The following is a 24,566-nucleotide window of genomic DNA, read 5'->3' on the forward strand; positions in this document are numbered from 1 at the left end:
AACAGAGGGCGAGAAACAGAGGGTCTGAAACAGAGGGCGAGAAACAGAGGGGCTAAAACAGAGGGGCTGAAACAGAGGGGCTGAAACAGAGGGGCTGAATCAGAGGGGCTGATTCAGAGGGGCTGAAACAGAGGGGCTGAATCAGCGGGGCTGAAACAGATGGCGAGAAACTGAGGGGCTGAAACAGAGGGCGAGAAACAGAGGGCGAGAAACAGAGGGGCTGAAACAGAGGGGCTGAAACAGAGGGCGAGAAACAGAGGGGCTGAAACAGAGGGCTAGAAATATAGGGGCTGAAACAGAGGGTGAGAAACAGAGGGGCTGAAACAGAGGGGCTGAAGCGGTGGGGCTGAAGCGGTGGGGCTGAAACAGAGGGCGAGAAACAGAGGGGCTGAAACAGAGGGCGAGAAACAGAGGGGCTGAATCAGAGGGGCTGAAACAGAGGGTGAGAAACAGAGGGGCTGAAACAGAGGGTGAGAAACAGAGTGGCTGAAACAGACGGGCTGAAACAGAGGGGCTGAAAAAGAGGGCGAAAAACAGAGGGGCTGAAACAGAGGGCGAGAAACAGAGGGGCTGGAACAGAGGGGGAGAAACAGAGGGTCTGAAACAGAGGTCGAAAAACAGAGGGGCTGAAACAGAGGGGCTGAAACAGAGGGTAAGAAACAGAGGGGCTGAAACAGAGGGGCTGAAACAGACGGCGAGAAACAGAGCGGCTGAATCAGAGGGGCTAAATTAGAGGGGCTGAATCAGAGGCGCTGCAACAGAGGGGCAGTATCAGAGGGGCTGAAACAGAGGGCGAGAAATAGAGGGGCTGAAACAGAGGGCGAGAAACAGAGGGTCTGAAACAGAGGGCGAGAAACAGAGGGGCTAAAACAGAGGGGCTGAAACAGAGGGGCTGAAACAGAGGGGCTGAATCAGAGGGGCTGATTCAGAGGGGCTGAAACAGAGGGGCTGAATCAGCGGGGCTGAAACAGATAGCGAGAAACTGAGGGGCTGAAACAGAGGGCGAGAAACAGAGGGCGAGAAACAGAGGGGCTGAAACAGAGGGGCTGAAACAGAGGGCGAGAAACAGAGGGGCTGAAACAGAGGGCTAGAAATATAGGGGCTGAAACAGAGGGCGAGAAACAGAGGGGCTGAAACAGAGGGGCTGAAACGGTGGGGCTGAAACAGAGGGCGAGAAACAGAGGGGCTGAAACAGAGGGCAAGAAACAGAGGGGCTGAAACCGAGGGCGTGAAACAGAGGGGCTGAAACAGAGGGCGAGAAACAGAGGGGCTGAAACAGAGAGCGAGAAACAGAGGGCGAGAAAACGAGGGGCTGAAACAGAGGGCGAGAAACAGAGGGGCTGAAACAGAGGGCGCGAAACAGAGGGGCTGATACAGAGGGGCTGAAACAGAGGGGCTGAATCAGAGGGGCTGATTCAGAGGGGCTGAAACAGAGGGGCTGAATCAGAGGGGCTGAAACAGAGGGCGAGAACCAGAGGGGCTGAAACAGAGGGCGAGAAACAGAGGGGCTGAAACAGAGGGCAAGAAACAGAGTGGCTGAAACAGGGGCTGAAACAGAGAGCACGAAACAGAGGGGCTGAAACAGAGGGCGAGAAACAGAGGGGCTGAAACAGAGGGGCTGAAACAGAGGGGCCAAATCAGAGGGGCAGAAACAGAGGGCGAGAAACAGAGGGGCTGAAACAGAGGGCGAGAAACAGTGGGGCTGAAACTGAGGGGCTGAAACAGAGGGCGAGAAACAGAGGGGCTGAAACAGAGGGGCTGAAACAGAGGGCGCGAAACAGAGGGGCTGAATCAGAGGGGCTGAATCAGAGGGGCTGAAACAGAGGGGCTGAATCAGAGGGGCTGAATCAGAGGGGCTGATACAGAGGGGCTGAAACAGAGGGGCTGATACTGAGGGCTAGAAACAGAGCGGCTGAAACAGAGGGCGATAAACAGAGGGGCTGAAACAGAGGGCGAGAAACAGAGCGGCTGAATTAGAGGGCGAGAAAAAGAGGGGCTGAATCAGAGGGGCTGAAACAGAGGGTGAGAAACAGAGGGGCTGAAACAGAGGGCGAGAAACAGAGTGGCTGAAACTGACGGGCTGTAACAGAGGGGCTGAAAAAGAGGGCGAAAAACAGAGGGGCTGAAACAGAGCGCGAGAAACAGAGGGGCTGAAACTGACGGGCTGAAACAGAGGGGCTGAAAAAGAGGGCGAAAAAAAGAGGGGCTGGAACAGAGCGCGAGAAACAGAGGGGCTGAAACAGAGGGGCTGAATCAGAGGGGCTGAATCAGAGGGGCTGAATCAGAGGGGCTGAAACAGAGGGCGACAAACAGAGGGGCTGAAACATGGGCGAGAAACAGAGGGGCTGAAACAGAGGGTGAGAAACAATGGGGCTGATAAAGAGGGGCTGAAACAGAGGGGCTGAAACAGAGGGGCTGAAACAGAGGGGCTGGAAAAGAGGGGGAGAAACAGAGGGGCTTAAACAGAGGGGCTGAATCAGAGGGGCTGATTCAGAGGGGCTGAAACAGAGGGGCTGAATCAGAGTGGCTGAAACAGAGGGCGAGAACCAGAGGGGCTGAAACAGAGGGCGAGAAACAGAGGGGCAGAAACAGAGGGCGAGAAACAGAGTGGCTGAAACAGAGGGTCTGAAACAGAGAGCACGAAACAGAGGGGCTGAAACAGAGGGCGAGAAACAGATGGGCTGAAACAGAGGGCCTGAAACAGAGGGCCCAAATCTGAGGGGCAGAAACAGAGGGCGAGAAACAGAGGGGCTGAAACAGAGCGGCTGAAACAGAGGGCGAGAAACAGAGGGACTGAAACAGAGGGGCTGAAACAGAGGGCGAGAAACAGAGGGACTGAAACAGAGGGTCTGAAACAGAGGGGCTGAAACAGAAGGGCTGAAACAGTGGGGCTGAAACAGAGGGCGAGAAACAGCGGGGCTGAATCAGAGGGGCTGAATCAGAGGGGCTGAAACAGAGGGGCGGAATCAGAGGGGCTGAATCAGAGGGGCTGATACAGAGGGGCTGAAACAGAGGGGCTGATACAGAGGGCTAGAAACAGAGCGGCTGAAACAGAGGGCGAGAAACAGAGGGGCAGAAACAGAGGGCGAGAAACAGAGCGGCTGAATCAGAGGGCGATAAACAGAGGGGCTGAATCAGAGGGGTTGAAACAGAGGATGAGAAACAGAGGGGCTGAAACAGAAGGCGAGAAACAGAGTGGCTGGAACTGACGGGCTGAAACAGAGGGGCTGAAAAAGAGGGCGAAAAACAGAGGGGCTGAAACAGAGGGCGAGAAACAGAGGGGCTGAAACAGAGGGGCTTAAACAAAGGGGCTGAATCAGAGGGGCTGAATCAGAGGGTCTGAATCAGAGGGGCTGAAACAGAGGGCGACAAACAGAGGGGCAGAAACAGAGGGCGAGAAACAGAGGGGCTGAAACAGAAGACGAGAAACAATGGGGCTGAAACAGAGGGGCTGAAACAGAGGGTCTGAAACAGAGGGGCTGAAACAGAGGGGCTGTAACAGAGGGGGAGAAACAGAGGGGCTGAAACAGAGGGGCTGAATCAGAGGGGCTGGATCAGAGGGGCTGAATCAGAGGGGCTGAAACAGAGGGCGAGAAACAGAGGGGCTGAAACAGAGGGCGAGAAACAGAGGGGCTGAAACAGAGGGCGAGAAACAATGGGGCTGAAACAGAGGGGCTGAAACAGAGGGGCTGAAACAGAGGGCGAGAAACAGAGGGGCGGGAAACAGAGGGGCTGAATCAGAGGGGCTGAATGAGTGGGGCTTTTTCAGAGGGGCTGAAACAGAGGGTAAGAAACAGAGGGGCTGAAACAGAGGGGCTGAAACAGACGGCGAGAAACAGAGCGCCTGAATCAGAGGGGCTAAATCAGAGGGGCTGAATCAGAGGCGCTGAAACAGAGGGGCAGTATCAGAGGGGCTGAAACAGAGGGCGAGAAATAGAGGGGCTGAAACAGAGGGCGAGAAACAGAGGGTCTGAAACAGAGGGCGAGAAACAGAGGGGCTAAAACAGAGGGGCTGAAACAGAGGGGCTGAAACAGAGGGGCTGAATCAGAGGGGCTGATTCAGAGGGGCTGAAACAGAGGGGCTGAATCAGCGGGGCTGAAACAGATGGCGAGAAACTGAGGGGCTGAAACAGAGGGCGAGAAACAGAGGGCGAGAAACAGAGGGGCTGAAACAGAGGGGCTGAAACAGAGGGCGAGAAACAGAGGGGCTGAAACAGAGGGCTAGAAATATAGGGGCTGAAACAGAGGGTGAGAAACAGAGGGGCTGAAACAGAGGGGCTGAAGCGGTGGGGCTGAAACAGAGGGCGAGAAACAGAGGGGCTGAAACAGAGGGTGAGAAACAGAGGGGCTGAAACAGAGGGCGAGAAACAGAGGGGCTGAATCAGAGGGGCTGAAACAGAGGGTGAGAAACAGAGGGGCTGAAACAGAGGGTGAGAAACAGAGTGGCTGAAACAGACGGGCTGAAACAGAGGGGCTGAAAAAGAGGGCGAAAAACAGAGGGGCTGAAACAGAGGGCGAGAAACAGAGGGGCTGGAACAGAGGGGGAGAAACAGAGGGTCTGAAACAGAGGGCGAAAAACAGAGGGGCTGAAAGAGAGGGCGAGAAACAGAGGGTGAGAAACAGAGGGCGAGAAACAGAGGGGATGAAACAGAGGGGCTGAAACAGAGGGGCTGAAACAGAGGGGGTGAAACAGAGGGGCTGAAACAGAGGGGCTGAAACAGAGGGGCTGAATCACAGGGGCTGAAACAGAAGGCGAGAAACAGAGGGGCTGAAGCAGAGGGCGAGAAACAGAGGGGCTGAAACAGAGGGACTGAAACAGAGGGCGAGAAACAGAGGGGCTGAAACAGAGGGCGAGAAACAGAGGGGCTGAAACAGAGGGGCTGAAACAGAGGGGCTGAAACAGAGGGGCTGAAACAGATGGCGAGAAACAGAGTGGCTGAAACAGAGGGCGAGAAACAGAAGGGCTGAAACAGAGGGGCTGAAACAGAGGGGCTGAAACAGAGGGCGAGAAACAGAGCGGCTGAACCAGAGGGCGAGAAACAGAAGGGCTGAAACAGAGGGGCTGAAACAGATGGGCTGAAACAGAGGGCGAGAAACAGAGGGGCTGAAACTGAGGGCGAGAAACAGTGGGGCTGAAACAGAGGGCGAGAAACGGAGGGGCTGAAACAGAGGGGCTGAAACAGAGGGGCTGAAACAGAGGGCGAGAAACAGAGTGGCTGAAACACAGGGGATAAAACAGAGGGCGAGAAACAGAGGGGCTGAAACACAGGGCGAGAAGCAGAGGGGCTGAAACAGAGGGCGAGAAACAGAGGGGCTGAAACAGTGGGGCTGAAACAGAGGGGCTGAAACAGAGGGGCTGAATCAGAGGGGCTGAATCAGAGGGGCTGAATCAGAGGGGCTGAATCAGAGGGGCTGAAACAGAGGGCGACAAACAGAGGGGCTGAAATATGGGCGAGAAACAGAGGGGCTGAAACAGAGGGTGAGAAACAATGGGGCTGATAAAGAGGGGCTGAAACAGAGGGGCTGAAACAGAGGGGCTGAAACAGAGGGGCTGAAACAGAGGGGCTGGAACAGAGGGGGAGAAACAGAGGGGCTGAAACAGAGGGGCTGAATCAGAGGGGCTGATTCAGAGGGGCTGAAACAGAGGGGCTGAATCAGAGGGGCTGAAACAGAGGGCGAGAACCAGAGGGGCTGAAACAGAGGGCGAGAAACAGAGGGGCAGAAATAGAGGGCGAGAAACAGAGTGGCTGAAACAGAAGGTCTGAAACAGAGAGCACGAAACAGAGGGGCTGAAACAGAGGGCGAGAAACAGAGGGGCTGAAACAGAGGGCCTGAAACAGAGGGCCCAAATCAGAGGGGCAGAAACAGAGGGCGAGAAACAGAAGGGCTGAAACAGAGGGCGAGAAACAGAGGGGCTGAAACAGAGGGGCTGAAACAGAGGGCGAGAAACAGAGGGGCTGAAACAGAGGGTCTGAAACAGAGGGGCTGAAACAGAAGGGCTGAAACAGAGGGGCTGAAACAGAGGGGCTGATACAGAGGGCTAGAAACAGAGCGGCTGAAACAGAGGGCGAGAAACAGAGGGGCTGAAACAGAGGGCGAGAAACAGAGCGGCTGAATCAGAGGGCGAGAAACAGAGGGGCTGAATCAGAGGGGCTGAAACAGAGGATGAGAAACAGAGGGGCTGAAACAGAAGGCGAGAAACAGAGTGGCTGGAACAGAGGGGCTGAAAAAGAGGGCGAAAAACAGAGGGGCTGAAACAGAGGGCGAGAAACAGAGGGGCTGAAACAGAGGGGCTTAAACAGAGGGGCTGAATCAGAGGGGCTGAATCAGAGGGTCTGAATCAGAGGGGCTGAAACAGAGGGCGACAAACAGAGGGGCGGAAACAGAGGGCGAGAAACAGAGGGGCTGAAACAGAAGGCGAGAAACAATGGGGCTGAAACAGAGGGGCTGAAACAGAGGGGCTGAAACAGAGGGGCTGAAACAGAGGGGCTGGAACAGAGGGGGAGAAACAGAGGGGCTGAAACAGAGGGGCTGAATCAGAGGGGCTGAAACAGAGGGCGAGAAACAGAGGGGCTGAAACAGAGGGCAAGAAACAGAGGGGCTGAAACAGAGGGCGAGAAACAGAGGGGCTGAAACAGAGGGGCTGAAACAGAGGGGCTGAATCAGAGGGGCTGAAACAGAGGGGCTGAATCAGAGGGGCTGGATCAGAGGGGCTGAATCAGAGGGGCTGAAACAGAGGGCGAGAAACAGAGGGGCTGAAACAGAGGGCGAGAAACAGAGGGGCTGAAACAGAGGGCGAGAAACAGAGGGGCTGAAACAGAGGGCGAGAAACAATGGGGCTGAAACAGAGGAGCTGAAACAGAGGGGCTGAAACAGAGGGCGAGAAACAGAGGGGCGGGAAACAGAGGGGCTGAATCAGAGGGGCTGAATGAGTGGGGCTGAATCAGAGGGGCTGAATCAGAGGGGCTGAAACAGAGGGTAAGAAACAGAGGGGCTGAAACAGAGGGGCTGAAACAGACGGCGAGAAACAGAGCGGCTGAATCAGAGGGGCTAAATTAGAGGGGCTGAATCAGAGGCGCTGAAACAGTGGGGCTGAAACAGTGGGCGAGAAATAGAGGGGCTGAAACAGAGGGCGAGAAACAGAGGGGCTGAAACAGAGGGCGAGAAACAGAGGGGCTGAAACAGAGGGCGAGAAACAGAGGGGCTGAAACAGAGGGGCTGAAACAGAGGGGCTGAAACAGAGGGCGTGAAACAGAGGGGCTGAAACAGAGAGCGAGAAACAGAGGGCGAGAAAACGAGGGGCTGAAACAGAGGGCGAGAAACAGAGGGGCTGAAACAGAGGGCGAGAAACAGAGGGGCTGATACAGAGGGGCTGAAACAGAGGTGCTGAATCAGAGGGGCTGATTCAGAGGGGCTGAAACAGAGGGGCTGAATCAGAGGGGCTGAAACAGAGGGCGAGAACCAGAGGGGCTGAAACAGAGGGCGAGAAACAGAGGGGCTGAAACAGAGGGCAAGAAACAGAGTGGCTGAAACAGGGGCTGAAACAGAGAGCACGAAACAGAGGGGCTGAAACAGAGGGCGAGAAACAGAAGGGCTGAAACAGAAGGGCTGAAACAGAGGGGCCAAATCAGAGGGGCAGAAACAGAGGGCGAGAAACAAAGGGGCTGAAACAGAGGGCGAGAAACAGAGGGGCTGAAACAGAGGGGCTGAAACAGAGGGCGAGAAACAGAGGGGCTGAAACAGAGGGCGAGAAACAGAGGGGCTGAAACAGAGGGGCTGAAACAGAGGGCGAGAAACAGAGGGGCTGAATCAGAGTGGCTGAATCAGAGGGGCTGAAACAGAGGGGCTGAATCAGAGGGGCTGAAACAGAGGGGCTGATACAGAGGGGCTGAAACAGAGGGGCTGATACTGAGGGCTAGAAACAGAGCGGCTGAAACAGAGGGCGAGAAACAGAGGGGCTGAAACAGAGGGCGAGAAACAGAGCGGCTGAATCAGAGGGCGAGAAACAGATGGGCTGAATCAGAGGGGCTGAAACAGAGGGTGAGAAACAGAGTGGCTGAAACTGACGGGCTGAAACAGAGGGGCTGAAAAAGAGGGCGAAAAACAGAGGGGCTGAAACAGAGCGCGAGAAACAGAGGGGCTGAAGCTGACGGGCTGAAACAGAGGGGCTGAAAAAGAGGGCGAAAAACAGAGGGGCTGAAACAGAGCGCGAGAAACAGAGGGGCTGAAACAGAGGGGCTGAATCAGAGGGGCTGAATCAGAGGGGCTGAATCAGAGGGGCTGAAACAGAGGGCGACAAACAGAGGGGCTGAAATATGGGCGAGAAACAGAGGGGCTGAAACAGAGGGTGAGAAACAATGGGGCTGATAAAGAGGGGCTGAAACAGAGGGGCTGAAACAGAGGGCCTGAAACAGAGGGGCTGGAACAGAGGGGGAGAAACAGAGGGGCTGAAACAGAGGGGCTGAATCAGAGGGGCTGATTCAGAGGGGCTGAAACAGAGGGGCTGAATCAGAGGGGCTGAAACAGAGGGCGAGAACCAGAGGGGCTGAAACAGAGGGCGAGAAACAGAGGGGCAGAAACAGAGGGCGAGAAACAGAGTGGCTGAAACAGAGGGTCTGAAACAGAGAGCACGAAACAGAGGGGCTGAAACAGAGGGCGAGAAACAGAGGGGCTGAAACAGAGGGCCTGAAACAGAGGGCCCAAATCAGAGGGGCAGAAACAGAGGGCGAGAAACAGAAGGGCTGAAACAGAGGGCGAGAAACAGAGGGGCTGAAACAGAGGGCGAGAAACAGAGCGGCTGAATCAGAGGGCGAGAAACAGAGGGGCTGAATCAGAGGGGCTGAAACAGAGGATGAGAAACAGAGGGGCTGAAACAGAAGGCGAGAAACAGAGTGGCTGGAACTGACGGGCTGAAACAGAGGGGCTGAAAAAGAGGGCGAAAAACAGAGGGGCTGAAACAGAGGGCGAGAAACAGAGGGGCTGAAACAGAGGGGCTTAAACAGAGGGGCTGAATCAGAGGGGCTGAATCAGAGGGGCTGATACAGAGGGCTAGAAACAGAGCGGCTGAAACAGAGGGCGAGAAACAGAGGGGCTGAAACAGAGGGCGAGAAACAGAGCGGCTGAATCAGAGGGCGAGAAACAGAGGGGCTGAATCAGAGGGGCTGAAACAGAGGATGAGAAACAGAGGGGCTGAAACAGAAGGCGAGAAACAGAGTGGCTGGAACTGACGGGCTGAAACAGAGGGGCTGAAAAAGAGGGCGAAAAACAGAGGGGCTGAAACAGAGGGCGAGAAACAGAGGGGCTGAAACAGAGGGGCTTAAACAGAGGGGCTGAATCAGAGGGGCTGAATCAGAGGGTCTGAATCAGAGGGGCTGAAACAGAGGGCGACAAACAGAGGGGCGGAAACAGAGGGCGAGAAACAGAGGGGCTGAAACAGAAGGCGAGAAACAATGGGGCTGAAACAGAGGGGCTGAAACAGAGGGGCTGAAACAGAGGGGCTGAAACAGAGGGGCTGGAACAGAGGGGGAGAAACAGAGGGGCTGAAACAGAGGGGCTGAATCAGAGGGGCTGAAACAGAGGGCGAGAAACAGAGGGGCTGAAACAGAGGGCAAGAAACAGAGGGGCTGAAACAGAGGGCGAGAAACAGAGGGGCTGAAACAGAGGGGCTGAAACAGAGGGGCTGAATCAGAGGGGCTGAAACAGAGGGGCTGAATCAGAGGGGCTGGATCAGAGGGGCTGAATCAGAGGGGCTGAAACAGAGGGCGAGAAACAGAGGGGCTGAAACAGAGGGCGAGAAACAGAGGGGCTGAAACAGAGGGCGAGAAACAGAGGGGCTGAAACAGAGGGCGAGAAACAGTGGGGCTGAAACAGAGGAGCTGAAACAGAGGGGCTGAAACAGAGGGCGAGAAACAGAGGGGCGGGAAACAGAGGGGCTGAATCAGAGGGGCTGAATGAGTGGGGCTGAATCAGAGGGGCTGAATCAGAGGGGCTGAAACAGAGGGTAAGAAACAGAGGGGCTGAAACAGAGGGGCTGAAACAGACGGCGAGAAACAGAGCGGCTGAATCAGAGGGGCTAAATTAGAGGGGCTGAATCAGAGGCGCTGAAACAGAGGGGCTGAAACAGAGGGCGAGAAATAGAGGGGCTGAAACAGAGGGCGAGAAACAGAGGGGCTGAAACAGAGGGCGAGAAACAGAGGGGCTGAAACAGAGGGCGAGAAACAGAGGGGCTGAAACAGAGGGGCTGAAACAGAGGGGCTGAAACAGAGGGCGTGAAACAGAGGGGCTGAAACAGAGGGCGAGAAACAGAGGGGCTGAAACAGAGAGCGAGAAACAGAGGGCGAGAAAACGAGGGGCTGAAACAGAGGGCGAGAAACAGAGGGGCTGAAACAGAGGGCGAGAAACAGAGGGGCTGATACAGAGGGGCTGAAACAGAGGTGCTGAATCAGAGGGGCTGATTCAGAGGGGCTGAAACAGAGGGGCTGAATCAGAGGGGCTGAAACAGAGGGCGAGAACCAGAGGGGCTGAAACAGAGGGCGAGAAACAGAGGGGCTGAAACAGAGGGCAAGAAACAGAGTGGCTGAAACAGGGGCTGAAACAGAGAGCACGAAACAGAGGGGCTGAAACAGAGGGCGAGAAACAGATGGGCTGAAACAGAAGGGCTGAAACAGAGGGGCCAAATCAGAGGGGCAGAAACAGAGGGCGAGAAACAAAGGGGCTGAAACAGAGGGCGAGAAACAGAGGGGCTGAAACAGAGGGGCTGAAACAGAGGGCGAGAAACAGAGGGGCTGAAACAGAGGGCGAGAAACAGAGGGGCTGAAACAGAGGGGCTGAAACAGAGGGCGAGAAACAGAGGGGCTGAATCAGAGGGGCTGAATCAGAGGGGCTGAAACAGAGGGGCTGAATCAGAGGGGCTGAAACAGAGGGGCTGATACTGAGGGCAAGAAACAGAGCGGCTGAAACAGAGGGCGAGAAACAGAGGGGCTGAAACAGAGGGCGAGAAACAGAGCGGCTGAATCAGAGGGCGAGAAACAGATGGGCTGAATCAGAGGGGCTGAAACAGAGGGTGAGAAACAGAGTGGCTGAAACTGACGGGCTGAAACAGAGGGGCTGAAAAAGAGGGCGAAAAACAGAGGGGCTGAAACAGAGCGCGAGAAACAGAGGGGCTGAAGCTGACGGGCTGAAACAGAGGGGCTGAAAAAGAGGGCGAAAAACAGAGGGGCTGAAACAGAGCGCGAGAAACAGAGGGGCTGAAACAGAGGGGCTGAATCAGAGGGGCTGAATCAGAGGGGCTGAATCAGAGGGGCTGAATCAGAGGGGCTGAAACAGAGGGCGACAAACAGAGGGGCTGAAATATGGGCGAGAAACAGAGGGGCTGAAACAGAGGGTGAGAAACAATGGGGCTGATAAAGAGGGGCTGAAACAGAGGGGCTGAAACAGAGGGCCTGAAACAGAGGGGCTGGAACAGAGGGGGAGAAACAGAGGGGCTGAAACAGAGGGGCTGAATCAGAGGGGCTGATTCAGAGGGGCTGAAACAGAGGGGCTGAATCAGAGGGGCTGAAACAGAGGGCGAGAACCAGAGGGGCTGAAACAGAGGGCGAGAAACAGAGGGGCAGAAACAGAGGGCGAGAAACAGAGTGGCTGAAACAGAGGGTCTGAAACAGAGAGCACGAAACAGAGGGGCTGAAACAGAGGGCGAGAAACAGAGGGGCTGAAACAGAGGGCCTGAAACAGAGGGCCCAAATCTGAGGGGCAGAAACAGAGGGCGAGAAACAGAAGGGCTGAAACAGAGGGCGAGAAACAGAGGGGCTGAAACAGAGGGCGAGAAACAGAGGTGCTGAAACAGAGGGTCTGAAACAGAGGTGCTGAAATAGAAGGGCTGAAACAGAGGGGCTGAAACAGAGGGGCTGATACAGAGGGCTAGAAACAGAGCGGCTGAAACAGAGGGCGAGAAACAGAGGGGCTGAAACAGAGGGCGAGAAACAGAGCGGCTGAATCAGAGGGCGAGAAACAGAGGGGCTGAATCAGAGGGGCTGAAACAGAGGATGAGAAACAGAGGGGCTGAAACAGAAGGCGAGAAACAGAGTGGCTGGAACTGACGGGCTGAAACAGAGGGGCTGAAAAAGAGGGCGAAAAACAGAGGGGCTGAAACAGAGGGCGAGAAACAGAGGGGCTGAAACAGGGGCTTAAACAGAGGGGCTGAATCAGAGGGGCTGAATCAGAGGGTCTGAATCAGAGGGGCTGAAACAGAGGGCGACAAACAGAGGGGCGGAAACAGAGGGCGAGAAACAGAGGGGCTGAAACAGAAGGCGAGAAACAAGGGGGCTGAAACAGAGGGGCTGAAACAGAGGGGCTGAAACAGAGGGGCTGAAACAGAGGGGCTGGAACAGAGGGGGAGAAACAGAGGGGCTGAAACAGAGGGGCTGAATCAGAGGGGCTGAAACAGAGGGCGAGAAACAGAGGGGCTGAAACAGAGGGCAAGAAACAGAGGGGCTGAAACAGAGGGCGAGAAACAGAGGGGCTGAAACAGAGGGGCTGAAACAGAGGGGCTGAATCAGAGGGGCTGAAACAGAGGGGCTGAATCAGAGGGGCTGGATCAGAGGGGCTGAATCAGAGGGGCTGAAACAGAGGGCGAGAAACAGAGGGGCTGAAACAGAGGGCGAGAAACAGAGGGGCTGAAACAGAGGGCGAGAAACAATGGGGCTGAAACAGAGGAGCTGAAACAGAGGGGCTGAAACAGAGGGCGAGAAACAGAGGGGCGGGAAACAGAGGGGCTGAATTAGAGGGGCTGAATGAGTGGGGCTGAATCAGAGGGGCTGAATCAGAGGGGCTGAAACAGAGGGTAAGAAACAGAGGGGCTGAAACAGAGGGGCTGAAACAGACGGCGAGAAACAGAGCGGCTGAATCAGAGGGGCTAAATTAGAGGGGCTGAATCAGAGGCGCTGAAACAGAGGGGCAGTATCAGAGGGGCTGAAACAGAGGGCGAGAAATAGAGGGGCTGAAACAGAGGGCGAGAAACAGAGGGTCTGAAACAGAGGGCGAGAAACAGAGGGGCTAAAACAGAGGGGCTGAAACAGAGGGGCTGAAACAGAGGGGCTGAATCAGAGGGGCTGATTCAGAGGGGCTGAAACAGAGGGGCTGAATCAGCGGTGCTGAAACAGATAGCGAGAAACTGAGGCGCTGAAACAGAGGGCGAGAAACAGAGGGCGAGAAACAGAGGGGCTGAAACAGAGGGGCTGAAACAGAGGGGGAGAAACAGAGGGGCTGAAACAGAGGGCTAGAAATATAGGGGCTGAAACAGAGGGCGAGAAACAGAGGGGCTGAAACAGAGGGGCTGAAACGGTGGGGCTGAAACAGAGGGCGAGAAACAGAGGGGCTGAAACAGAGGGCAAGAAACAGAGGGGCTGAAACAGAGGGCGTGAAACAGAGGGGCTGAAACAGAGGGCGAGAAACAGAGGGGCTGAAACAGAGAGCGAGAAACAGAGGGCGAGAAAACGAGGCGCTGAAACAGAGGGCGAGAAACAGAGGGGCTGAAACAGAGGGCGAGAAACAGAGGGGCTGATACAGAGGGGCTGAAACAGAGGGGCTGAATCAGAGGGGCTGATTCAGAGGGGCTGAAACAGAGGGGCTGAATCAGAGGGGCTGAAACAGAGGGCGAGAACCAGAGGTGCTGAAACAGAGGGCGAGAAAGAGAGGGGCTGAAACAGAGGGCAAGAAACAGAGTGGCTGAAACAGGGGCTGAAACAGAGAGCACGAAACAGAGGGGCTGAAACAGAGGGCGAGAAACAGATGGGCTGAAACAGAGGGGCTGAAACAGAGGGGCCAAATCAGAGGGGCAGAAACAGAGGGCGAGAAACAGAGGGGCTGAAACAGAGGGCGAGAAACAGTGGGGCTGAAACTGAGGGGCTGAAACAGAGGGCGAGAAACAGAGGGGCTGAAACAGAGGGGCTGAAACAGAGGGCGCGAAACAGAGGGGCTGAATCAGAGGGGCTGAATCAGAGGGGCTGAAACAGAGGGGCTGAATCAGAGGGGCTGAATCAGAGGGGCTGATACAGAGGGGCTGAAACAGAGGGGCTGATACTGAGGGCTAGAAACAGAGCGGCTGAAACAGAGGGCGATAAACAGAGGGGCTGAAACAGAGGGCGAGAAACAGAGCGGCTGAATTAGAGGGCGAGAAAAAGAGGGGCTGAATCAGAGGGGCTGAAACAGAGGGTGAGAAACAGAGGGGCTGAAACAGAGGGCGAGAAACAGAGTGGCTGAAACTGACGGGCTGAAACAGAGGGGCTGAAAAAGAGGGCGAAAAACAGAGGGGCTGAAACAGAGCGCGAGAAACAGAGAGGCTGAAACTGACGGGCTGAAACAGAGGGGCTGAAAAAGAGGGCGAAAAACAGAGGGGCTGGAACAGAGCGCGAGAAATAGAGGGGCTGAAACAGAGGGGCTGAATCAGAGGGGCTGAATCAGAGGGGCTGAATCAGAGGGGCTGAAACAGAGGGCGACAAACAGAGGGGCTGAAACATGGGCGAGAAACAGAGGGGCTGAAACAGAGCGTGAGAAACAATGGGGCTGATAAAGAGGGGCTGAAACAGAGGGGCTGAAACAGAGGGGCTGGAAAAGAGGGGGAGAAACAGAGGGGCTGAAACAGAGGGGCTGAATCAGAGGGGCTGATTCAGAGAGGCTGAAACAGAGGGGCTGAATCAGAGGGGCTGAAACAGAGGGCGAGAACCAGAGGGGCTGAAACAGAGGGCGAGAAACAGAGGGGCAGAAACAGAGGGCGAGAAACAGAGTGGCTGAAACAGAGGGTCTGAAACAGAGAGCACGAAACAGAGGGGCTGAAACAGAGGGCGAGAAACAGAGGGGCTGAAACAGAGGGCCTGAAACAGAGAGCACGAAACAGAGGGGCTGAAAAAGAGGGCGAAAAACAGAGGGGCTGGAACAGAGCGCGAGAAACAGAGGGGCTGAAACAGAGGGGCTGAATCAGAGGGGCTGGATCAGAGGGGCTGAATCAGAGGGGCTGAAACAGAGGGCGAGAAACAGAGGGGCTGAAACAGAGGGCGAGAAACAGAGGGGCTGAAACAGAGGGCGAGAAACAATGGGGCTGAAACAGAGGGGCTGAAACAGAGGGGCTGAAACAGAGGGCGAGAAACAGAGGGGCGGGAAACAGAGGGGCTGAATCAGAGGGGCTGAATGAGTGGGGCTTTTTCAGAGGGGCTGAAACAGAGGGTAAGAAACAGAGGGGCTGAAACAGAGGGGCTGAAACAGACGGCGAGAAACAGAGCGCCTGAATCAGAGGGGCTAAATCAGAGGGGCTGAATCAGAGGCGCTGAAACAGAGGGGCAATATCAGAGGGGCTGAAACAGAGGGCGAGAAATAGAGGGGCAGAAACAGAGGGCGAGAAACAGAGGGTCTGAAACAGAGGGCGAGAAACAGAGGGGCTAAAACAGAGTGGCTGAAACAGAGGGGCTGAAACAGAGGGGCTGAATCAGAGGGGCTGATTTAGAGGGGCTGAAACAGAGGGGCTGAATCAGCGGGGCTGAAAAAGATGGCGAGAAACTGAGGGGCTGAAACAGAGGGCGAGAAACAGAGGGCGAGAAACAGAGGGGCTGAAACAGAGGGGCTGAAACAGAGGGCGAGAAACAGAGGGGCTGAAACAGAGGGCTAGAAATATAGGGGCTGAAACAGAGGGTGAGAAACAGAGGGGCTGAAACAGAGGGGCTGAAGCGGTGGGACTGAAACAGAGGGCGAGAAACAGAGGGGCTGAATCAGAGGGGCTGAATCAGAGGGGCTGAATCAGAGGGGCTGAAACAGAGGGGCTGAATCAGGGGGGCTGAAACAGAGGGCGAGAATCAGAGGGGCTGAAACAGAGGGCGAGAAACAGAGGGGCTGAAACAGAGGGGCTGAAACAGAGGGGCTGAAACAGAGGGGCTGAAACAGAGGGCGAGGAACAGAGGGGCAGAAACAGAGGGCGAGAAACAGAGGGGCTGAAACAGAGGGGCTGAAACAGAGGGCGAGAAACAGAGGGGCTGAAACAGAGGGCGAGAAACAGAGGGGCTGAAACAGAGGGCGAGAAACAGAGGGGCTGAAACAGAGGGGCTGAAACAGAGGGGCTGAAACAGAGGGCGAGAAACAGAGGGGCTGAAACAGAGGGGCTGAAACAGAGGGGCTGAAACAGAGGGGCTGAATCAGAGGGGCTGATTCAGAGGGGCTGAAACTGAGGGCGAGAAACAGAGGGGCTGAAACAGAGGGCGAGAAACAGCGGGGCTGAAACAGAGGGCGAGAAACAGAGGGGCAGAAACAGAGGGCGAGAAACAGAGGGGCTGAAACAGAGGGGCTGAAACAGAGGGCGAGAAACACAGGGGCTGAAACAGAGGGCGAGAAACAGAGGGGCTGAAACAGAGGGCGAGAAACAGAGGGGCTGAAACAGAGGGGCTGAAACAGAGGGGCTGAAACAGAGGGCGAGAAACAGAGGGGCTGAATCAGAGGGGCTGAATCAGAGGGGCGGAAACAGTGGGGCTGAAACAGAGGGCGAGAAACAAAGGGGCTGAAACAGCGGGCGAGAAACAGAGGGCGAGAAACAGAGGGGCTGAAACAGAGGGGCTGAAACAGACGGGCTGAAACAGAGAGGCTGAAACAGAGGGCGAGAAACAGAGGGGCTGAAACAGAGGGCGAAACACAGCGGGGCTGAAACAGAGGGCGAGAATCAGAGGGTGAGAAATAGAGGGCGAGAAACAGAGGGGCTGAAACAGAGGGGCTGAAACAGAGGGGCTGAATCAGAGGGGCTGAAACAGAGGGGCTGAATCAGAGGGGCTGAAACAGAGAGCGAGAAACAGAGGGGCTGAAACAGAGGGGCTGAAACAGAGGAGCTGAAACAGAGGGGGAGAAACAGAGGGTCTGAAACAGAGGGCGAGAAACAGAGGGGCTGAATCAGAGGGGCTGAAACAGAGGGTGAGAAACAGAGGGGCTGAAACAGAGGGCGAGAAACAGAGTGGCTGAAACAGAGGGGCTGAAACAGAGGGCGAGAAACAGAGTGGCTGAAACAGACGTGCTGAAACAGAGGGGCTGAATCGGAGAGCGAGAAACAGAGGGTTTGAAACTGAGGGCGAGAAACAGAGGGGCTGAAACAGAGGGGCTGAAACAGTGTGGCTGAAACAGAGGGGCTGAAACAGAGGGACTGGAACAGAGGGGGAGAAACAGAGGGGCTGAAACAGAGGGGCTGAATCAGAGGGGCTGAAACAGAGGGCGAGAAACAGAGGGGCTGAAACAGAGGGCGAGAAACAGAGGCGCTGAAACAGAGGGGCTGAAACAGAGGGGCTGAAACAGAGGGCGAGAAACAGAGGGGCTGAAACAGAGGGCGAGAAACAGGGGGGCTGAAACAGAGGGGCGGGAAACAGAGGGGCTGAATCAGAGGGGCTGAATCAGAGGGGCTGAATCAGACGGGCTGAAACAGAGGCTGAGAAACAGAGGGGCTGAAACAGAGGGGCTGAAACAGAGGGCGAGAAACAGAGGGGCTGAATCATAGGGGCTGAATCAGAGGGGCTGAAACAGAGGGGCTGAAACAGAGGGGCTGAATCAGAGGGGCTGAAACAGAGGGGCTGAATCAGAGGGGCTGAAACAGACGGCGAGAAACAGAGGGGCTGAAACAGAGGACGAGAATCAGAGGGGCTGAAACAGAGGGCGAGAAACAGAGGGGCTGAAACAGAGGGTCTGAAACAGAGGGGCTGAATCAGAGGGGCTGATTCAAAGGGGCTGAAACAGAGGGGCTGAATCAGCGGGGCTGAATCAGAGGGGCTGGATCAGAGGGGCTGAATCAGAGGGGCTGAAACAGAGGGCGAGAAACAGAGGGGCTGAAACAGAGGGCGAGAAACAGAGGGGCTGAAACAGAGGGCGAGAAACAATGGGGCTGAAACAGAGGGGCTGAAACAGAGGGGCTGAAACAGAGGGCGAGAAACAGAGGGGCGGGAAACAGAGGGGCTGAATCAGAGGGGCTGAATGAGTGGGGCTTTTTCAGAGGGGCTGAAACAGAGGGTAAGAAACAGAGGGGCTGAAACAGAGGGGCTGAAACAGACGGCGAGAAACAGAGCGCCTGAATCAGAGGGGCTAAATCAGAGGGGCTGAATCAGAGGCGCTGAAACAGAGGGGCAGTATCAGAGGGGCTGAAACAGAGGGCGAGAAATAGAGGGGCAGAAACAGAGGGCGAGAAACAGAGGGTCTGAAACAGAGGGCGAGAAACAGAGGGGCTAAAACAGAGTGGCTGAAACAGAGGGGCTGAAACAGAGGGGCTGAATCAGAGGGGCTGATTCAGAGGGGCTGAAACAGAGGGGCTGAATCAGCGGGGCTGAAAAAGATGGCGAGAAACTGAGGGGCTGAAACAGAGGGCGAGAAACAGAGGGCGAGAAACAGAGGGGCTGAAACAGAGGGGCTGAAACAGAGGGCGAGAAACAGAGGGGCTGAAACAGAGGGCTAGAAATATAGGGGCTGAAACAGAGGGTGAGAAACAGAGGGGCTGAAACAGAGGGGCTGAAGCGGTGGGACTGAAACAGAGGGCGAGAAACAGAGGGGCTGAAACAGAGGGCGAGAAACAGAGTGGCTGAAACAGACGGGCTGAAACAGAGGGGCTGAAAAAGAGGGCGAAAAACAGAGGGGCTGAAACAGAGGGCGAGGAACAAAGGGGCTGGAACAGAGGGGGAGAAACAGAGGGTCTGAAACAGAGGGCGAAAAACAGAGGGGCTGAAACAGAGGGCGAGAAACAGAGGGTGAGAAACAGAGGGCGAGAAACAGAGGGGATGAAACAGAGGGGCTGAAACAGAGGGGCTGAAACAGAGGGGGTGAAACAGAGGGGCTGAATCAGAGGGGCTGAAACAGAGGGGCTGAATCACAGGGGCTGAAACAGAAGGCGAGAAACAGAGGGGCTGAAGCAGAGGGCGAGAAACAGAGGGGCTGAAACAGAGGGACTGAAACAGAGGGCGAGAAACAGAGGGGCTGAAACAGAGGGCGAGAAGCAGAGGGGCTGAAACAGAGGGGCTGAAACAGAGGGGCTGAAACAGATGGCGAGAAACAGAGTGGCTGAAACAGAGGGCGAGAAACAGAAGGGCTGAAACAGAGGGGCTGAAACAGAGGGGCTGAAACAGAGGGCGAGAAACAGAGCGGCTGAACCAGAGGGGCTAAATCAGAGGGGCTGAATCAGAGGCGCTGAAACAGAGGGGCTGAATCAGAGGGCGAGAAACAGTGGAGCTGAAACAGAGGGCGAGAAACGGAGGGGCTGAAACAGAGGGGCTGAAACAGAGGGGCTGAAACAGAGGGCGAGAAACAGTGGGGCTGAAACAGAGGGCGGGAAACGGAGGGGCTGAAACAGAGGGGCTGAAACAGAGGGGCTGAAACAGAGGGCGAGAAACAGAGGGGCTGAAACACAGGGGATAAAACAGAGGGCGAGAAACAGAGGGGCTGAAACAGAGGGCGAGAAGCAGAGGGGCTGAAACAGAGGGCCAGAAACAGAGGGGCTGAAACAGTGGGGCTGAAACAGAGGGGCTGATACAGAGGGGCTGAAACAGGGGGCAAGAAATAGAGGGGCTGAAACAGAGGGCGAGAAACAGAGGGGCTGAAACAGAGGGCGAGAAACAGAGGGGCTGAAACAGAGGGCGAGAAACAGAGGGGCTGAAACAGAGGGGCTGAAACAGAGGGGCTGAAACAGAGGGCGTGAAACAGAGGGGCTGAAACAGAGGGCGAGAAACAGAGGGGCTGAAACAGAGAGCGAGAAACAGAGGGCGAGAAAACGAGGGGCTGAAACAGAGGGCGAGAAACAGAGGGGCTGAAACAGAGGGCGAGAAACAGAGGGGCTGATACAGAGGGGCTGAAACAGAGGGGCTGAATCAGAGGGGCAGATTCAGAGGGGCTGAAACAGAGCGGCTGAATCAGAGGGGCTGAAACAGAGGGCGAGAACCAGAGGGGCTGAAACAGAGGGCGAGAAACAGAGGGGCTGAAACAGAGGGCAAGAAACAGAGTGGCTGAAACAGGGGCTGAAACAGAGAGCACGAAACAGAGGGGCTGAAACAGAGGGCGAGAAACAGAGGGGCTGAAACAGAGGGGCTGAAACAGAGGGGCCAAATCAGAGGGGCAGAAAGAGAGGGCAAGAAACAGATGGGCTGAAACAGAGGGCGAGAAACAGAGGGGCTGAAACAGAGGGGCTGAAACAGAGGGCGAGAAACAGAGGGGCTGAAACAGAGGGCGAGAAACAGAGGGGCTGAAACAGAGGGGCTGAAACAGAGGGCGAGAAACAGAGGGGCTGAATCAGAGGGGCTGAATCAGAGGGGCTGAAACAGAGGGGCTGAATCAGAGGGGCTGAATCAGAGGGGCTGATACAGAGGGGCTGAAACAGAGGGGCTGATACTGAGGGCTAGAAACAGAGCGGCTGAAACAGAGGGCGAGAAACAGAGGGGCTGAAACAGAGGGCGAGAAACAGAGCGGCTGAATCAGAGGGCGAGAAACAGAGGGCTGAATCAGAGGGGCTGAAACAGAGGGTGAGAAACAGAGGGGCTGAAACAGAGGGCGAGAAACAGAGTGGCTGAAACTGACGGGCTGAAACAGAGGGGCTGAAAAAGAGGGTGAAAAACAGAGGGGCTGAAACAGAGCGCGAGAAACAGAGGGGCTGAAACTGACGGGCTGAAACAGAGGGGCTGAAAAAGAGGGCGAAAAACAGAGGGGCTGAAACAGAGGGGCTGAATCAGAGGGGCTGAATCAGAGGGGCTGAATCAGAGGGGCTGAAACAGAGGGCGACAAACAGAGGGGCTGAAACATGGGCGTGAAACAGAGGGGCTGAAACAGAGGGTGAGAAACAATGGGGCTGATAAAGAGGGGCTGAAACAGAGGGGCTGAAACAGAGGGGCTGAAACAGAGGGGCTGGAACAGAGGGGGAGAAACAGAGGGGCTGAAACAGAGGGGCTGAATCAGAGGGGCTGAAACAGAGGACGAGAAACAGAATGGCTGAAACAGAGGGCGAGAAACAGAGGGGCTGAAACAGAGGGCGAGAAACAGAGGGCGAGAAACAGAGGGGCTGAAACAGAGGGGCTGAATCAGAGGGGCTGAATCAGAGGGGCTGAAACAGAGGGCGAGAAACAGAGGGGCTGAAACAGAGGGCGAGAAACAGAGGTGCTGAAACAGAGGGCGAGAAACAATGGGTCTGAAACAGAGGGGCTGAAACAGAGGGGCTGAAACAGCGGGCGAGAAACAGAGGGGCTGAAACAGAGGGGCTGAAACAGAGGGCGAATAAAAGAGCGGCTGAATCAGAGGGGCTAAATCAGAGGGGCTGAATCAGAGGCGCTGAAACAGAGGGGCTGAATCAGAGGGGCTGAAACAGAGGGCGAGAAATAGAGGGGCAGAAACAGAGGGCGAGAAACAGAGGGTCTGAAACAGAGGGGCTGAAACAGACGGGCTGAAACAGTGGGGCTGAAACAGAGGGCGAGAAACAGAGGGGCTGGAACAGAGGGCGAGAAACAGAGGGTGAGAAACAGAGGGCGAGAAACAGAGGGGATGAAACAGAGGGGCTGAAACAGAGGGGCTGAAACAGAGGGGCTGAAACAGAGGGGCTGAATCAGAGGGGCTGAAACAGAGGGGCTGAATCACAGGGACTGAAACAGAAGGCGAGAAACAGAGGGGCTGAAGCAGAGGGCGAGAAACAGAGGGGCTGAAACAGAGGGACTGAAACGGAGGGCGAGAAACAGAGGGGCTGAGAGGGCGAGAAACAGAGGGGCTGAAACAGAGGGGCTGAAACAGAGGGGCTGAAACAGATGGCGAGAAACAGAGGGGCTGAAACAGAGGGCGAGAAACAGAAGGGCTGAAACAGAGGGGCTGAAACAGAGGGGCTGAAACAGAGGGCGAGATACAGAGGGGCTGAAACAGAGGGCGAGAAACAGTGGGGCTGAAACAGAGGGCGAGAAACGGAGGGGCTGAAACAGAGGGGCTGAAACAGAGGGGATGAAACAGAGGGCGAGAAACAGAGGGGCTGAAACACAGGGGATAAAACAGAGGGCGAGAAACAGAGGGGCTGAAACAGAGGGCGAGAAGCCGAGGGGCTGAAACAGAGGGCGAGAAACAGAGGGGCTGAAACAGTGGGGCTGATACAGAGGGGCTGAAACAGAGGGGCTGAAACAGGGGGCAAGAAATAGAGCGGCTGAAACAGAGGGCGAGAAACAGAGGGGCTGAAACAGAGGGCGAGAAACAGAGGGGCTGAAACAGAGGGCGAGAAACAGAGGGGCTGAAACAGAGGGGCTGAATCAGAGGGGCTGAAACAGAGGGCGTGAAACAGAGGGGCTGAAACAGAGGGCGAGAAACAGAGGGGCTGAAACAGAGAGCGAGAAACAGAGGGCGAGAAAACGAGGGGATGAAACAGAGGGCGAGAAACAGAGGGGCTGAAACAGAGGGCGAGAAACAGAGGGGCTGATACAGAGGGGCTGAAACAGAGGGGCTGAATCAGAGGGGCTCATTCAGAGGGGCTGAAACAGAGGGGCTGAATCAGAGGGGCTGAAACAGAGGGCGAGAACCAGAGGGGCTGAAACAGAGGGCGAGAAACAGAGGGGCTGAAACAGAGGGCAAGAAACAGAGGGGCTGAAACAGAGGGCGAGAAACAGAGGGGCTGAAACAGAGGGGCTGAAACAGAGGGGCCAAATCAGAGGGGCAGAAACAGAGGGCGAGAAACAGATGGGCTGAAACAGAGGGCGAGAAACAGAGGGGCTGAAACAGAGGGGCTGAAACAGAGGGCGAGAAACAGAGGGGCTGAAACAGAGGGCGAGAAACAGAGGGGCTGAAACAGAGGGGCTGAAACAGAGGGCGAGAAACAGAGGGGCTGAATCAGAGGGGCTGAATCAGAGGGGCTGAAACAGAGGGGCTGAATCAGAGGGGCTGAATCAGAGGGGCTGATACAGAGGGGCTGAAACAGAGGGGCTGATACTGAGGGCTAGAAACAGAGCGGCTGAAACAGAGGGCGAAAAACAGAGGGGCTGAAACAGAGGGCGAGAAACAGAGCGGCTGAATCAGAGTGCGAGAAACAGAGGGGCTGAATCAGAGGGGCTGAAACAGATGGTGAGAAACAGAGGGGCTGAAACAGAGGGCGAGAAACAGACTGGCTGAAACTGACGGGCTGAAACAGAGGGGCTGAAAAAGAGGGCGAAAAACAGAGGGGCTGAAACAGAGGGCGAGAAACAGAGGGGGTGGAACAGAGGGGGAGAAACCGAGGGTCTGAAACAGAGGGCGAAAAACAGAGGGGCTGAAACAGAGGGCGAGAAACAGAGGGTGAGAAACAGAGGGCGAGAAACAGAGGGGATGAAACAGAGGGGCTGAAACAGAGGGGCTGAAACAGAGGGGCTGAAACAGAGGGGCTGAATCAGAGGGGCTGAAACAGAGGGGCTGAATCACAGGGGCTGAAACAGAAGGCGAGAAACAGAGCGGCTGAAGCAGAGGGCGAGAAACAGATGGGCTGAAACAGAGGGACTGAAACAGAGGGCGAGAAACAGAGGGGCTGGGAGGGCGAGAAACAGAGGGGCTGAAACAGAGGGGCTGAAACAGAGGGGCTGAAACAGATGGCGAGAAACAGAGGGGCTGAAACAGAGGGCGAGAAACAGAAGGGCTGAAACAGAGGGGCTGAAACAGAGGGGCTGAAACAGAGGGCGAGATACAGAGGGGCTGAAACAGAGGGCGAGAAACAGTGGGGCTGAAACAGAGGGCGAGAAACGGAGGGGCTGAAACAGAGGGGCTGAAACAGAGGGGCTGAAACAGAGGGCGAGAAACAGAGGGGCTGAAACACAGGGGATAAAACAGAGGGCGAGAAACAGAGGGGCTGAAACAGAGGGCGAGAAGCCGAGGGGCTGAAACAGAGGGCGAGAAACAGAGGGGCTGAAACAGTGGGGCTGAAACAGACGGGCTGAAACAGAGGGGCTGAAACAGGGGGCAAGAAATAGAGGGGCTGAAACAGAGGGCGAGAAACAGAGGGGCTGAAACAGAGGGCGAGAAACAGAGGGGCTGAAACAGAGGGCGAGAAACAGAGGGGCTGAAACAGAGGGGCTGAATCAGAGGGGCTGAAACAGAGGGCGTGAAACAGAGGGGCTGAAACAGAGGGCGAGAAACAGAGGGGCTGAAACAGAGAGCGAGAAACAGAGGGCGAGAAAACGAGGGGATGAAACAGAGGGCGAGAAACAGAGGGGCTGAAACAGAGGGGCTGAAACAGAGGGGCTGAATCAGAGGGGCTGATTCAGAGGGGCTGAAACAGAGGGGCTGAATCAGAGGGGCTGAAACAGAGGGCGAGAACCAGAGGGGCTGAAACAGAGGGCGAGAAACAGAGGGGCTGAAACAGAGGGCAAGAAACAGAGAGGCTGAGACAGGGGCTGAAACAGAGAGCACGAAACAGAGGGGCTGAAACAGAGGGCGAGAAACAGAGGGGCTGAAACAGAGGGGCTGAAACAGAGGGGCCAAATCAGAGGGGCAGAAACAGAGGGCGAGAAACAGATGGGCTGAAACAGAGGGCGAGAAACAGAGGGGCTGAAACAGAGGGGCTGAAACAGAGGGCGAGAAACAGAGGGGCTGAAACA

Source organism: Chiloscyllium punctatum, chromosome 22 (genome assembly GCF_047496795.1).
Source record: "Chiloscyllium punctatum isolate Juve2018m chromosome 22, sChiPun1.3, whole genome shotgun sequence".
Classification (NCBI taxonomy): Eukaryota; Metazoa; Chordata; class Chondrichthyes; order Orectolobiformes; family Hemiscylliidae; genus Chiloscyllium; species Chiloscyllium punctatum.